Here is a 16,126-nt window from a genome sequence, read left to right on the forward strand (position 1 = left end):
GTACTGGGTGTGATGTTGAGGTGGAGGAAGAGAAGGAGAGGCCACTTGAAGCTGCGTTTGCCATCCACTCGAGCACATGCTCTTTCTGGGCTTCATCTGGAAGACGTACAGCTGAGCATCTGCCAAAAAATGTAGTGGAGAAGCCCATCGAGCAACATAAGTTGTCAGTTGTCTATGTATAGGATGTGACGTTGTTGGTTCACTAGTGCTTTCACAAACATTACAACCTACCCCACATACACCTTGAACACCAAGCCTAATCTCCCTTCCACCTCGACCTCGCTTTTTCCCAGTCATGTTGCTCAGATGTGGTAGGAGCATAGTATTAGACAACAAAAAATTTGATTTTTTACTCTGCACCATTTCTGGAAACAACTGAATTTCAGTGGCACTAAAGGACAAGGTGAAATATGACGTGCTGAATCGTGTTAGTCACAGAAGAAAGAATTGTTTGAGTGTGGATGCTCCAAACAATTTAAAAGTGAGATCTCCCCTATTGTAGAACGTTAGTAACAGAAGAATTTTTTTGTGTGGATGAGGCCTATATAACATAGACTAGATTCTCCAAACAATTTCAAAGTGAGACCACCCTTATTGTAGAACGTTAGTAAAAGAAATTTTTTTTAAATGTGTGGATGAGGCCTGTATAAAATAGACTAGATGCTCCAAACAATTTCAAAAAGAGATATACCCTACTATTTGACGTTAGTTACTGAAGAATTTTTTTTTGGGTGTGGATGAGGCCTGTATAACACAGACTAGATACTCCAAACAATTTCAAAGTGAGATCTTCCCTACTGTAGAACGTTAGTAACAGAAGAAATTTTTTTCGGCCTGTGGATGAGGCCTGTATAAGGCCTCTTTCACACGTCCGGATAATTCCGGTACCGGAGAAATCGGTACCGGAGTTATCCGTGTCCGTGTGTCCGTGTGCTCAAGTGGCACATCAGTGTGGCACACGTGCGGCATCCGTGTGCCGCCCGTGTGCTGCCTGAGGACCACACGGACCGTGCAGGAGAGAAAGCGCTACACTAAGCGCTGTCCCCCCCACATGTGGTGCTGAAGGCAGAATTCATCTCTTCTCCCGCAGCGTTCGTTGGAGAGAAGAGATGAAAGATCTTCTTTTTTTTGGGGGGGGGTGAAAAATAAAGTTTGCATGTGCCCCCCGCCTCCCCCCCAGTGCGCCGCCTGGCCCCTTGCCGAAGAAATACTCACCTAGCTCCCGCGGTCTCCTCTGTCCTCTCCGCGCTGGCAGCTTCTGTGTGAGTGGTCACGTGGTACTGCTCATTACAGTCAGTGAATATTCCCTGACTGTAATGAGCGGTACCACGTGACCGCTCACACAGGAGAAGCTGCCAGCGCGGAGAGGACAGAGGAGACATCGCGGGAGCTAGGTGAGTATTTCTACAGCAAGGGGCCAGGCGGCGCACTGGGGGGGGAGGCGGGGGGCACATGCAAACTTTATTTTTCACCCCCCCCAAAAAAAAAAAAAAAAAGATCTTTCATCTCTTCTCTCCAACGAACGCTGGGGGAGAAGAGATGAATTCTGCCTTCAGCACCACATGCGGGGGGGACAGCGCTTAGTGTAGCGCTGTCTCTCCTGCGGGCGGTACGTGCACACGGAGGAGAGTGCACACTGTTCTCCGTGTGCACGTGTGCAGGACGTATTGCAGTACGTGCTGTGGAAGAAAAACGAACATGTCTCCGTGTTTTGCACACGGACACACGGTCCGTGAAAACACGGAGACATGTGCATAGACCCATTAATTTGAATGGGTCTACGGGTGTCAGTGTCTCCGGTACGTGAGAAAACTGTCACTACACGTACAGGAGACACTGACGTGTGAAAGAGGCCTAACACAGACTAGACAGCTGTCCAACTTTGAGACCCAATAGTTGAAAGTTGCAAAGGAATTAGGGGGTACACTGGTTTGGTCATCCAGGAATTTCTTGACTATCTTTAAAAACTTTTCCCTCCTTGTCAAAAAATACCTGTTCAGCAGGCCCTAGGTGCTGGGCTGGTGTCATGAAATTGACCCACAACTTTGACAGTGTACACCTTCCTCTGGTATGTTTCTCCCTGGCCTGTCCTTCTTGGTTGGACAAGGAAGCTTGCCCCCTGCTACTAGCATTGTCCGATGAGAATTTTTTAACCCTATTTTCCATAATGGCCTTCTGGTATAGCACCATTTTAGAAGACCTCTCCACCTGAAGAAAAAGAGATGTAAAGTTCTCCTTGTAGCGTGGGTCTAGCAGGGTTAACAACCAGTACTCTTTTTTCGCCAAGATGAATGTAATACGAAGGTCACAGGAAAGGCAGTGGTACATAAAGTCGGCCATATGTGCCAAACTCCATACAGCTAACACTTCCCTGTCTCCACCATAATGACGACTCTATTTCCTCCTCCTTCCTCTGCATTCACATCCTCAGCCCATCCATGTAGGAGAAATGGGACAAAGGTTTTGTGGCTACTAGCCTCTGTTGCAATAGCCACTGACTCCTTTTCCTCCTCCTCAGTGTCCACTTCCTCCTTTTCCTCCTCCTCAGTGTCCACTTCCTCACTGATACAAATTCCAAGAAGATGAGATGAGGCTGGGCTGACTATAATCTCTCTGTGTTATGTCTTCCTCCATCACCAGCTGCTCCTCATGCAAGGCTTCATGTTTAATTGTTAGCAGCAACTGTTTAAGTAGACAGAGAAGTGGGATAGTTATGCTGCCTATGGTCTATTTGCCGCTCATATCTGTGTAGAGTTTTCAAAGTCTTGGAGAACCGCACAAATGTTAGACATCCATGCCCACTCTTCAGTTGTTATATGCGGAGGCTGACCAGAATACCGACAGGCGTGACAGAGCTGGTACTCAGCTACTGGCCTCTTCTACTCACAAAGCCTTGCCAGCAGGTGCAGTGTGAAGTTCCAGCACATGGTGACGTCACACACACTGCCAAAGCAGCAGCAGCTGTAGCTGACTTGCGCAAATGTGCGCTGACATGGTGAATCTTGGCCAGAAGCTCCGGCAAATCAGAAACCGCTGAACTACCAAGATGAGCTCATGTGCCAAGCATGGTATGTGTGTGAGTTTGCCAAGCTTCACAGCGCCACCAGGTTACACCTATTATTACACATGACCATGCTTGGCTGAAGGTTCAGCAGGAAACACCACAAATCTGTCTTGGATGTCAGCAAATAGAAAAGGGTGGGGGAAAAGAACCTCCAGCAATTAAATCAAAAAGGAAAGTAATCTTTTTGTAAAAAAAAATGAAAAACTTTTATTCGGTACAATAGTACATTAAAATAGACATGGATCCTGATCGCCACAACCTGGGATGAAAAATCAAAGCGTTTCAGCTAAGAGACTTAATCATGGTATGTAACACCCTGGACTGAACAGGTTTCTAATATAGGTCACAAGTTAGTGCTGCACAGGTGTGAGTTAATGAAGATAACAAAACATCTGAAAAATTAACTCAATAAAGTGCCACATAAATTTAAAGGGAACCTGTCACCCCCAAAATCGACGATGAGCTAAGCCCACCAGCATCAGGGGCTTATCTACCGCATTCTGGAATGCTGTAGATAAGGCCCTGATGTATCCTGAAAGATAAGAAGAGGTTAGATTATACTCACCCAGGGGCGGTCCCGCTGCGGTGGGCTTCACGGTCCGGTCCGGGGCCTCCCATCTTCTTACGATGACATCCTCTTCTTGTCTTCAGGCTGCGGCTCCAGCGCAGGCATACTTTGTCTGCCCTGTTGAGGGCAAGGCAAAGTACTGCAGTGCGCAGGTGTCGGGAAAAGTCAGAGAGACCCGGCGCCTGCGCTCTGCAGTACTTTGATCTGCCCTCAATAGGGCAGACAAAGTACGCCTGTGCCAGAGCCGCAGCGTGAAGACAAGAAGAGGATGTCATCGTAAGAAGATGGGAGGCCCCGGACCGGACAGCGATGCCTATCGGACCGGACCGCAGTGGGACCGCCCCTGGGTGAGTATAATCTAACCTCTTTTTCTCATCTTTCAGGATACATCGGGGGCTTATCTACAGCATTCCAGAATGCTGTAGATGAGCCCTTGATGCTGGTGGGCTTAGCTCGTCGTCGATTTTGGGGGTGACAGGTTCCCTTTAACACATGAAGTTGGAAGAAAATAGACACATATATCATACATACTGTAAATGTAGAAAAGCGGTATGAAGAGAAAAAAGAAAAGAAAAAAAACAACAAAAAAAACTTTAAAAAAATAACTTTTTTCCATTATGGAAAGAATGGCACTGAAACAACTTGATGATAATGCTGATCTCCTAATTCGTCCAGCTGACAAGGGAGGGGGTGTCGTCATTTTAAATGCTGACTTAAATTATCCGGAAAATATGATACATGAAACACGAAACATGAAAAAACTCACTGTTAGGATTTGGCGGAATGCACCAAATATATATTTATAGAGTAATCGGTGCGTTCGCAACCCGGGGTCCACTGTGCAGGAGTAAAACCCGCTGCTAGTAACTGACAGTACTATATGGCGGTATAAGTGAACTCTGTTACTGCACAGAGTCACTAAAGACAAGAGAACGCTGTGCCCTGTTAACCTCACAGAGGAACACAGCTACCAAATAGAGCGAACAGTGGTCATGCAGTCAGAATAGCACACACAAAACTCCTCACCGGAGGTGCCGGTATTCTAGGGGCTTATTTCAACCGGGCCCTGAATCCACTCGCACAAAACTCCTCACCGGAGGAGCTGGTATTCTAGGGGCTTATTTTAGCCGAATCCTGAAACCACATACATATGACCACACTAGCGCAGAACACATAAGTTAGTTGATACTAGCGCATGGCCGTGCGGCCATGCAAACCTTTTATAGCTGCAGCAACTTCATATATATAGGACAGTTATAGGGGCAGTGAGGTGGCAGGGTCTCCGCAGCCCTTTTGGAGAACACGGCCGCATAGGGCCAATATTGCTTGGGGAGAGAGGATAGATCTGCGGGTACCTCGGTAGTAGCAACATGAACGCATTCCCTCTGACATCTACCCCCACAAGATTCACCCCATCCCAAAATTCTGCCTGTGGACCACTCAATATGAGGAGAGTGGTACCGTAGCCAAGGTATCCCTAACAGGACCTCATCAATTCCCTCAGGAATGACGAGCAGAGATATAAACTCCTGATGAGATGGCGACATGGACAGAGTGAAAGGGATGGTCTGGTGTGTTATCTGAGAGGGCAGTGTGGACCCATTCACCACTCGTACGTAGTGTTGAGCGATACCTTCCGATATCGGAAAGTATCGGTATCGGAAAGTATCGGCCGATACCGTCAAAATATCGGATCTAATCCGATACCGATACCCGATCCCAATGCAAGTCAATGGGACGAAAATATCGGAATTAAAATAAACCCTTTATAAACTTGTAGGTTCATTCTACATGAAGGAAAACAACTAAGAATAATGTAGGATGTATTGGGGGACGTGGCGGAGACATTAAAGGCACAGAGGTTTAGCCCAATGTAATAGAATAGCAGGATTTTTATTTTTTTTTTATGACGTTCGGCGTTAGAAAGATTTTGACTATGTTAATTTTTTTTTTATTTTGTCAGATATTGATGTTTCACTACTTCCACACCCTTCACCTTCTTTTTTACTTCTCCCACACTTTCTTCTTCATTATCCTCATCATCAGCTTCTTTGACATCAACTTCTTCACCTTATTCATCTTCTTCTTCATCTTCTACCTATTATTTTTTTGGTTACATTGTTCATATTCTTTTTATTTTACTATTATCTTCATCATATTCTACTTCTTCATCATATTCTTATTTGTGACAGGCATTCCCGTAGTTGTTATCTATAAAAGTTTGAAGATTACACCTTCCGTTCTGCCTGTCACAAAACAGTTACATTTGTCCGCGTTCAGTTTGGCCTGCAGCATCAGGCTTTATCCAGGGGCACCACGAGGAGGAACGGACTCACCCCCATACACTGCTTAGTCTTCTTCTGCTTATAATTTAGATAATATTTTTTGCTCTGATATTTAGTGTTATGCTTAATGTTCTTCTGCTCTTTGTTCTGCAGCCTCTTGTTCTTCTGCTTCTCGGTCTTCCAGGTCGTCGTCGTCTCCAGGGTCGTCGTCTCCGGGGTCGTCGTCATCGGGGTGGTCTTCAGGGTCGTCGTCTCCGGGGTCGTCATCATCGGGGTGGTCTTCAGGGTCATCGTCTCCAGGGTCGTCGTCATCACGGTGGTTGTCGTCTCTGGTGTCGTCGTCATCTTAGGGGTGGTCTTCCGGGTCATCGTGTTTAGTCTCTTGAACTTGGAAATGTAGCAGAAGGTACAAGAAGGCTGAGAAAATGCCGAGAACCAGCTGATGGAACTGGAACTCGGATGGCTACCCGAAGGTCCAAGAGCCAATGGAACTACCGAGGACCAGCTGACGTTACTGGAACCCGGTTACTAAGCAGGAGGTACCCGTGCCTGAAAGCACTACCAAGGACCACCTGACGTTGGTGGAACTCGGATACCCAGAGGGAGGCACCTAAGCCAAAGGCTCTGCCTGGAACCAGCTGACGGTACTGGAACCAGGATGGGGAGCAGAAGGTACAAGAGCAAAAGACACTGCCGAGAACCAGCTGACGGTGCTGGAACCCGGATGGGTAGCCGAAGGTCCAAGAGCCAATGGAACTACCGAGGACCAGCTGACGTTACTGGAACCCGGTTACTAAGCAGGAGGTACCCGTGCCTGAAAGCACTACCAAGGACCACCTGACGTTGGTGGAACTCGGATACCCAGAGGGAGGCACCTAAGCCAAAGGCTCTGCCCGGAACCAGCTGACGGTACTGGAACCAGGATGGGGAGCAGAAGGTACAAGAGCAAGTGTCTGCGTGGCTTTTGCAGGACACGATGCCGGCTGCACAGCAGGGGAACAGCTGGCGGTGCTGAACCCCATTGACACATTGGCTGGTGTTTTTCTCTGTGCAGCTAGCAGTACCGGGCCCCAACTGGCGGTGTTAGAGCCCGCGGTCAGCAGGAGGAGGAGATGGAGCAGAGTGTAGGCCGAAGCCTGCACTGGCGGCAGCTTTGGGTCTGTTGTGCCTGCGTGGCAGTTGCAGGACACGTTGCCGGCTGCACAGCAGGGGAACAGCTGGCGGTGCTGAACCCCACTGACACATTGGCTGGTGTTTTTCTCTGTGCAGCTAGCAGTACCGGGCCCCAACTGGCGGTGTTGGAGCCCGGGCTCTGCAGGGGGAGCAGAGTGTAGGCCGAAGCCTAATTGAACCAATTTCAAAGGTAACCTTTAACCCCCCCTCAGGGGTTACAAAGTAGAAGAGCCACAGCTTATGCAGCAGTAGTGCTGCACAAGTCAAAGGTTGCTCTTTTAATTTTGCTCCTTGCACACGCTGAATGAAACACGTATAACATTTAGCCCTTTATACAGTCAAACTGTGTTGGAGGCGCGAGTTCCCTTTGTAATGAGACGCAGCACAGATGTCAAGAATCCCACCTTGGTGCTGGGTGCAGCCTCCTGAGCGTTGTTATTTGCTGTACAGGAGTCTGCGCTGTCGTGTTATCCCCTGGCCTAGCGCTGTTAGCGCTGCCCATCTTCTGACATCATTTAATGTCGGCCGGTGCGGTTCGCGATGACCATGAATCCCAGCCCCGCAGTGTCTTAACATTATTAAAACACTGCGGTGCTGGGATTCATGGCCTGGCGCAGCACATATGTTCGCCTCTCACACTCGGGTCCTTACACCCGCTTCAGACTGTGCGGCGTCAGCTGATCCCTTATCGCATGCCACGGCCATGAAGCCGCACAGTCTGAAGAAGGCGGAAGGAGATGAGGGACAGGCGAACTGATGCACTGATCATGCCCATCAATCACACCCTCGCAGTCCCAATAAATAAGACACCGAGGGGCGTTGTGTGGGTCAGGGCGGCCGCAGAGGCGCAGGCAGCCAAACAATGATGCCAGAAGACGGGCAGCGCTACCAAGGGGGTTGCAGCGTGTCATTACAAAGGAAAGTCACACCACCGGGACGGTTAAATGGTCACACAGAGGACACATTTTAGACGTGTTTTCAGTTCCACATGTGCGAGGAGAATACGTTTATGAGCCACCTTGCACACATGCAGCATTACCGCTGTACAAGGTGGCTGGAAAACGTACAAACGCCTGGGGGAGGGGGGACAGGTTCCCTTCAATTTCAGTTCTGGTGTCTGCGTGGCTTTTGCAGGACACGATGCCGGCTGCACAGCAGGGGAACAGCTGGCGGTGCTGAACCCCAATAACAGAGGAGGGACTGTTGACTGTGCGTACAGCACTTCTGGACAGCAACTAGCGGTGTTGGAGCCCAGGGACAGGTGGAGGAGGAGGAGGTAGGAGGAGATAGGAGGGATTGCCACACACACAGCAGGGGAACAGCTGACGTTACTGAACCCCAATAACAGAGGAGGGACTGTTGGGACTGTGCGTACAGCACTACCAGGCAACAACTAGCGGTGTTGGAGCCCAGGGACAGGAGGGGGAGGTGGAGGTGGAGGAGATAGGAGGGATTGCCACACACACAGCAGGGGAACAGCTGACGTTACTGAACCCCAATAACAGAGGAGGGACTTTTGGGACTGTGCGTACAGCACTACTGGACGGCAACTAGCGGTGTTGGAGCCCAGGGACAGGAGGGGGAGGTGGAGGTGGAGGAGATAGGAGGGATTGCCACACACACAGCAGGGGAACAGCTGACGTTACTGAACCCCAATAACAGAGGAGGGACTGTTGGGACTGTGCGTACAGCACTACCAGGCAACAACTAGCGGTGTTGGAGCCCAGGGACAGGAGGGGGAGGTGGAGGTGGAGGAGATAGGAGGGATTGCCACACACACAGCAGGGGAACAGCTGACGTTACTGAACCCCAATAACAGAGGAGGGACTGTTGGGACTGTGTGTACAGCACTACTGGACGGCAACTAGCGGTGTTGGAGCCCAGGGACAGGTGGAGGAGGAGGAGGTGGAGGAGGTAGGAGGGATTGCCACACACACAGCTGGGGAACAGCTGACGTTACTGAACCCCAATAACAGAGGAGCGACTGTTGGGACTGTGCGGACAGCACTTCTGGATGGCAACTAGCGGTGTTGGAGCCCAGGGACAGGTGGAGGAGGAGGAGGTAGGAGGAGGTAGGAGGGATTGCCACACACACAGCAGGGGAACAGCTGACGTTACTGAACCCCAATAACAGAGGAGGGACTGTTGGGACTGTGCGTACAGCACTACCAGGCAACAACTAGCGGTGTTGGAGCCCAGGGACAGGAGGGGGAGGTAGAGGTGGAGGAGATAGGAGGGATTGCCACACACACAGCAGGGGAACAGCTGACGTTACTGAACCCCAATAACAGAGGAGGGACTGTTGACTGTGCGTACAGCACTACTGGACGGCAACTAGCGGTGTTGGAGCCTAGGGACAGGAGGGGGAGGTGGAGGTAGGAGGAGGTAGGAGGGATTGCCACACACACAGCAGGGGAACAGCTGACGTTACTGAACCCCAATAACAGAGGAGGGACTGTTGACTGTGCGTACAGCACTACTGGACGGCAACTAGCGGTGTTGGAGCCCAGGGACAGGTGGAGGAGGAGGAGGTAGGAGGAGATAGGAGGGATTGCCACACACACAGCAGGGGAACAGCTGACGTTACTGAACCCCAATAACAGAGGAGGGACTGTTGGGACTGTGCGTACAGCACTACCAGGCAACAACTAGCGGTGTTGGAGCCCAGGGACAGGAGGGGGAGGTGGAGGTGGAGGAGATAGGAGGGATTGCCACACACACAGCTGGGGAACAGCTGACGTTACTGAACCCCAATAACAGAGGAGCGACTGTTGGGACTGTGCGGACAGCACTTCTGGACGGCAACTAGCGGTGTTGGAGCCCAGGGACAGGTGGAGGAGGAGGAGGTAGGAGGAGGTAGGAGGGATTGCCACACACACAGCTGGGGAACAGCTGACGTTACTGAACCCCAATAACAGAGGAGCGACTGTTGGGACTGTGCGGACAGCACTTCTGGACGGCAACTAGCGGTGTTGGAGCCCAGGGACAGGTGGAAAAGCAGAGGAACACAATGTAGGCCGAAGCCTGAGAAAGTCGAAAGGGAACCTTTAACCCCCCCCCCAAGGCGTTTGTAGCTGAAAGAGCCAGCTTGTGCAGCACAAAAGATGCAAAAGGAAAAGGTGGCTCTTTTCATCATGCTCCTTGCAAACACAGAACTAAACACTTATAAAATGTGTCCCCTGAAACCGTGAAACCGTCCCGGAGGTGGGACTTTCCTTCGTAATATGACGCAGCACAGCCGTCATTCCTACCCCCCCGGCGCCGCGCCCCGGCTCCTCAGCGTTGTTTGATTCCGTCCCGGAGCCTGCGCTGTTATGTTATCCCGTGGCCAGGCACACTTAGCGCTGCCCATCTTCTGACATCATTTGGTGTCAGGCTGGCTGCGCCTGTGCGGCCGCGCTGGCCGAGAGCCCGCCTCGCAGTGTCTTCTGATTTAATCCCACTGGGGGCCTGGGATCCATGGCCATGCGCAGTGCATATCCTCGCCTCTCACTCCCCTCCCTACGGCTTCTTAAGACTGTGCGGTGTCACGGCCGTGGCATGCTATTAGGGACCAGCTGACACCGAACAGTCTGAAGAAGCCATAGGGAGATGAGTGAGAGGTGGAGGTTCAGATATGCACTGCGCATGTCCATGGATCCCAGGCCCCCAGTGGGATTAAATCAGAAGACACTGCGAGGCGGGCTCTCGGCCAGCGCGGCCGCACAGGCGCAGCCATCCTGACACCAAATGATGCCAGAAGACAGGCAGCGCTAAGTGTGCCTGGCCACGGGATAACATAACAGCGCAGGCTCCGGGACGGAATCAAACAAAGCTGAGGAGCCGGGGCGCGGCGCCGGGGGGGGGGGTAGGAATGACGGCTGTGCTGCTTCATATTACGAAGGAAAGTCCCACCTCCGGGACGGTTTTACGGTATCAGTGGACACATTTTATAAGTGTTAAGTTCTGCGTGTGCAAGGAGCTAAACAAAAATAGCTACCTTTTCCTTGTGCAGCATTACTGCTGCACAAGGTGGCTCTTTCAGTAACAAACGCCTTGGGGGGGGGGGGACAGATTCCCTTACATTTCAGTTGTTGTGTCAGCATGGCGGTCGCATGACACATTGCCGGCTACACAGCTGGGGATCAGCTGACGTTACTGAAACCCAATAACACTGGGTCGTATGTTTTGACTGTGCAGACGGCACTTCTGAGCCTCAACTGGCAGTGTTGGAGCCCAGGAATTTAAGTTCAGGTGGTAGAAAGATGAACACAACAGGAGACCTGGATAACGTATACAGTGACCTAATTATTTAATCAGGAGGAGCAGTGGCAAATTCCTGCGAGATCCAGGCCTTGTTCATTTTCAGGAAAGTAAGCCGGTCAACGTTATCGGAGGATAGTCGCATGCGACGGTCAGTTAGTACACCACCTGCAGCACTAAAGACACGTTCCGATAATACACTGGCCGCAGGGCAAGACAGCACCTCCAATGCATACTGGCTTAGCTCTGGCCATGTATCCAGCTTTGAGACCCAAAACTTGAAAGGGGAAGAGCCGTCTGGGAGTACAGCAAGAGGGCAAGACATGTAGTCTGTCACCATCTGACGGAACCGTTGCCTCCTGCTGACTGGAGCCGTCTGTGATGGTGTAGACTTTTGTGGCGGGCACAGAAAACTGTGCCACAGTTGGGCCATACTGGTCTTGCCTTGGGCAGAGGCACTGCTTCTGCTCCCTCTTTGTGCAGAGCCTCCACCACTGCCTGGACGCACTGAGCTGCTTTGGAATGCACTAGCAGCACTTCTCTCAGTTGGAATGGAGAAGATGATGGAATTCACCAGTGTGTCTTGGTACTCCCGCATTTTTCGCTCCCGGTTCAACGGTGTGATGAGGCTTTCTACGTTGTCCCGGTAGCGAGGATCGAGGAGGGTGAACACCCAATAATCAGACATGTTGAGAATGTGGGCGATGCGGCGGTCGTTTCTCAGGCACTGCAGCATGTAATCCACCATGTGCTGCAGACTGCCAACTGCCCAAGAAACGCTGTCCCCTGCTGGAGGCGTGATCTCTGCCCGCTCGTCATCACCCCACCCTCGCTGTACACACTGAGTACTGGACAATTGTGTAACTCCCTCCTCTGGACGGATGTCTTCCTCCTCCATTGACTCCTCCTCATCCTCCTCACAAACTGTCCCCTGCCTACGCGTTTGTGAGGAACCACGTGGCGCTGACTGTCCAGAAGATGATGGAAATGGTGAATCCTCATCCTCCACCTCTTCCACAACATCATCCCTTAGCGCTTGCAGTGATTTTTCAAGCAGGCAGATAAGGGGGACAGTCATGCTGCTGACTAGTGCATCATCTGCACTCGCCATCCGCGTGGAATAATCAAAGGGACGCAAAACCTGGCAGACGTCATTCATAGTGGCCCACTCTGTGGTTGTGAAGTCTGTACGGCGCTGACTGCGACTTCTTTGCGCCTGAAGCAGCTGGTACTCCATTACAGCTTGCTGCTGCTCACACAACCGCTCCAACATATGTAACGTGGAATTCCACCTGGTAGGTAGGTCACATATGATGCGATGTTCCGGCAGGCGGTGTCGGCGCTGCAGAGCCGCAATGCGCGCTTTTGCCGTGCTGGAACGCCACAAGTGAGCACACTCTAGGCGGACCTTGTGCAGCAGTGCATCAAGATCCGGATAGTCCCTCAAAAAGCTCTGCACGACCAAATTGAGCACATGTGCCAGACATGGGATGTGAGTGAGGTTGCCGAGGCCCAGAGCTGCCACCAGATTTCGGCCATTATCACACACTACCATGCCTGGCTGGAGATTCGCTGGCACAAACCACACATCGCTCTCCTGCTTGATGGCATTCCAGAGCTCCTGCGCTGTGTGGCTACGATTCCCCCCAAAAAATTAATTTCAAGACGGCCTGTTGACGTTTGGCCACGGCTGTGCTCATGTCGGTCGTAACAGGTACACGTTCATCACGGGTCCATGTGGAGGTGGACTGTGACGGCTCCTGCAGCGATGATTCTGAGGAACTGGTGTAAGAGGAGGAGTCAATGCGTACAGAATGGATTCCTGCAATCCTTGGAGTGGGCAGGACACGTCCTGCGCCACTCGCACGGTCTGTACCCGGCTCAACGACATTAACCCAATGGGCAGTGAGGGAAAGGTATCGCCCCTGTCCATGTTGACTGGTCCACGCATCGGTGGTAAGGTGGACCTTGCTACTGACGGCGTTCAGTAGCGCGTGTTTTATGTGTCCCTCCACATGCTTGTGCAGGGCAGGGACGGCTTGCCTGCTGAAGTAAAAGCGGCTGGGCACATTGTACTGTGGGACTGCCAATGACATCAAGTCACGGAAGCTGTCAGTCTCCACCAGCCTGAATGACAGCATTTCCAGTGACAGAAGTTTGGCAATGCCTGCAGTCAGAGCCTGTGCTCGTGGGTGGTTTGACGAGAAAGGCCGCCTTTTCTCCCATGCCTGTACTACCGATGGCTGTACACTGGGCTGGGAGTGTGTGGATGACTGGGAAAGTGGTGCTGCGGGTGGAATTACAGCGGGTCTCTGGACAACAGGGCCAGAGGTTCTTCCACGGCGATCCTGGGAGGAAGCCGAACCAGCTGCGTGTGAGCTGGAGGAAGAGGCAACACGAGCTGAAGAGGTGGTAGCTGCCGCTGTTGGTTGGCCTAGCTCTTCAGTGTGTTTTTCTAACTCCGCCGGGTGCCTGGTGCGCACATGTTTCCACATGTTGGAGGTATTGAGGTTGCTGACATTTTTCCCTCTTTTGACTTTTTGATGACACACCTTGCATCTGACATAGCAAATGTCATCTGCAACTGTGTCAAAAAAGGACCAGGCACTGCAAGTCTTGGGAGCGCCCTTTTTGGCTTTTGGAAGAGACATGCTCCTAACGGGTGCCAAAGCGGAGGCTGCAGGATCCGCAGTCTTCCCCCTCCCTCTCCCTCTTTGGGCCGTACGGGGAATCTCTTCCTCAGAGCTGCTCTCACCACCTTCCTGTCCCTCACGCCAAGATGGGTCAAGGACCTCATCATCTACACTACCCTCTGCCCCCAACTGCTCCTCCTGGGTAGTCTCAGCAGCAGAGCACGCACCAGTAAGTGGCACCTGAGTGTCATCATCAGCTGATGCGGCCTGCGATGTGGTGACCGGAGCCACTGGCCCACCCGCCTCTTCAGACTCAGAGAGAAAAAGCTGTTGGGCATCACTGCACCCTGCCTCTTCTTCCATTTCTCCAATGCTGCTTGGCTGGCCCCCTGTTTCCAAGCCAAGAGATTCAGAGAACAGAAGTAGAGACGGCTCCTGTCCTGGGCTCTCTGTCTGCCTGGGCAATTTGGCAGGTGGTGAAGAGACAGATGGCTGCTCTCTAGTGCTCTGTGTCTGAGAGGATGTGGCACTAATTGAAGTTGATGCATTAGCTGCCATCCATCCGACAACGGCTTCAATTTGTTCTTCACGCAGCAGCGGTGTACGGCGCTCTGACACAAAGCTGCGCATGAATGACTGTTGCCTGGTGAAAGTGGGTGCTGATGAGTCACCGGTGCCCGCAGCAGGCACAGAATCCCCACGTCCCCTCCCTGCTCCGCGCCCACGCCCACGCCCACGTGCCTTACTCACTGCCTTCTTCATCTTGGTTGACTGATTAAGATAAGCAGAAAAGTACTAACGGATTTGTGTGCTTATTCCTGAGCAACTCCTCCTAACAGGTATAAGAAACACTAATTTTCTAAAGTGTGGACTAGACTTTAATATGAGCTAATGTGGCCTACACAAATGTAAAGTGGTGTAACTGGTGTGTTTGGTGAACTTTATTATTTATTTATTTTTGGGGGGCTGAACTGACAACAGATAGAGCTGCAGTCACACGGAGACCGTGCAGACAGACGTAAACGGCGCTGCAAGGCCCAAAAACCCTCCTCTACGTTATCCTATGTAGTGTTTTTCCACAAGTTAGCTGGAGACGGGTGGAAAGACACTAATAGGATTTTTTTGAAAAAATGTGCAGCAGCCTGCACTACTTAAAACAAAATGAAAATTGATTTGGCGGTATGACGCAGTGAAGAACCCTGAGCTGGAGACAACCAGGCTATGGCTGCTCACAGACTACAGGGCGAGCTGCAGTCACACGGAGACCGTGCAGACAGCCGTAAACGGCGCTGCAAGGCCCAAAAACCCTCCTCTACGTTATCCTATGTAGTGTTTTTCCACAAATTAGCTGGAGACGGGTGGAAAGACACTAATAGGAATTTTTTGAAAAAATGTGCAGCAGCCTGCACTACTTAAAACAAAATGAAAATTGATTTGGCGGTATGACGCAGTGAAGAACCCTGAGCTGGAGACAACCAGGCTATGGTTGCTCACAGACTACAGGGCGAGCTGCAGTCACACGGAGACCGTGCAGACAGCCGTAAACGGCGCTGCAAGGCCCAAAAACCCTCCTCTACGTTATCCTATGTAGTGTTTTTCCACAAATTAGCTGGAGACGGGTGGAAAGACACTAATAGGATTTTTTTGAATAAATTAGCAGCAGACTACACTACTTGAAAAAAAAAAAAAAAAAAGAACAGTATGAGGCAATGAACCACCCTCCCTGAACTGAATACAACCAGCTATGGATGGCCTATGTGGCTGCACTCAGACTAGAGAGTGGGCTGCACTCACACACACACACACACAGACCTTGCAGATCGCTGTGAAAACAGCGCTACAAGGCAAAAGCAAGGTGAATAGTAGGTGAACACAGCGGTTGCTAAATTAGCCTTTGGAAAGCACAAAGAAGCAAATCGCTATCTCTAAACTGTCCCTCAGTCAGCAAACAGCGTCCTGTCACTAACTGAATTCACAGCAGAGTGAGCGCAAAATGGCGCCAGCGACTTTTAAACTGCATCATGACATCATTTCAGCAGCCAATCACAGCCTTGCCAGTAGTTTCATGCCCTCCATGCTAAACAGGATGTGCCCACACTTGGAATCATTCTAATTGGCTGAATTTGTGCATTTTGAATCTGGGAACTTCCGATTCCGGTAT

The sequence above is a fragment of the Ranitomeya variabilis genome, chromosome 5 (assembly GCF_051348905.1).
Source record: "Ranitomeya variabilis isolate aRanVar5 chromosome 5, aRanVar5.hap1, whole genome shotgun sequence".
NCBI classification, from domain to species: Eukaryota; Metazoa; Chordata; class Amphibia; order Anura; family Dendrobatidae; genus Ranitomeya; species Ranitomeya variabilis.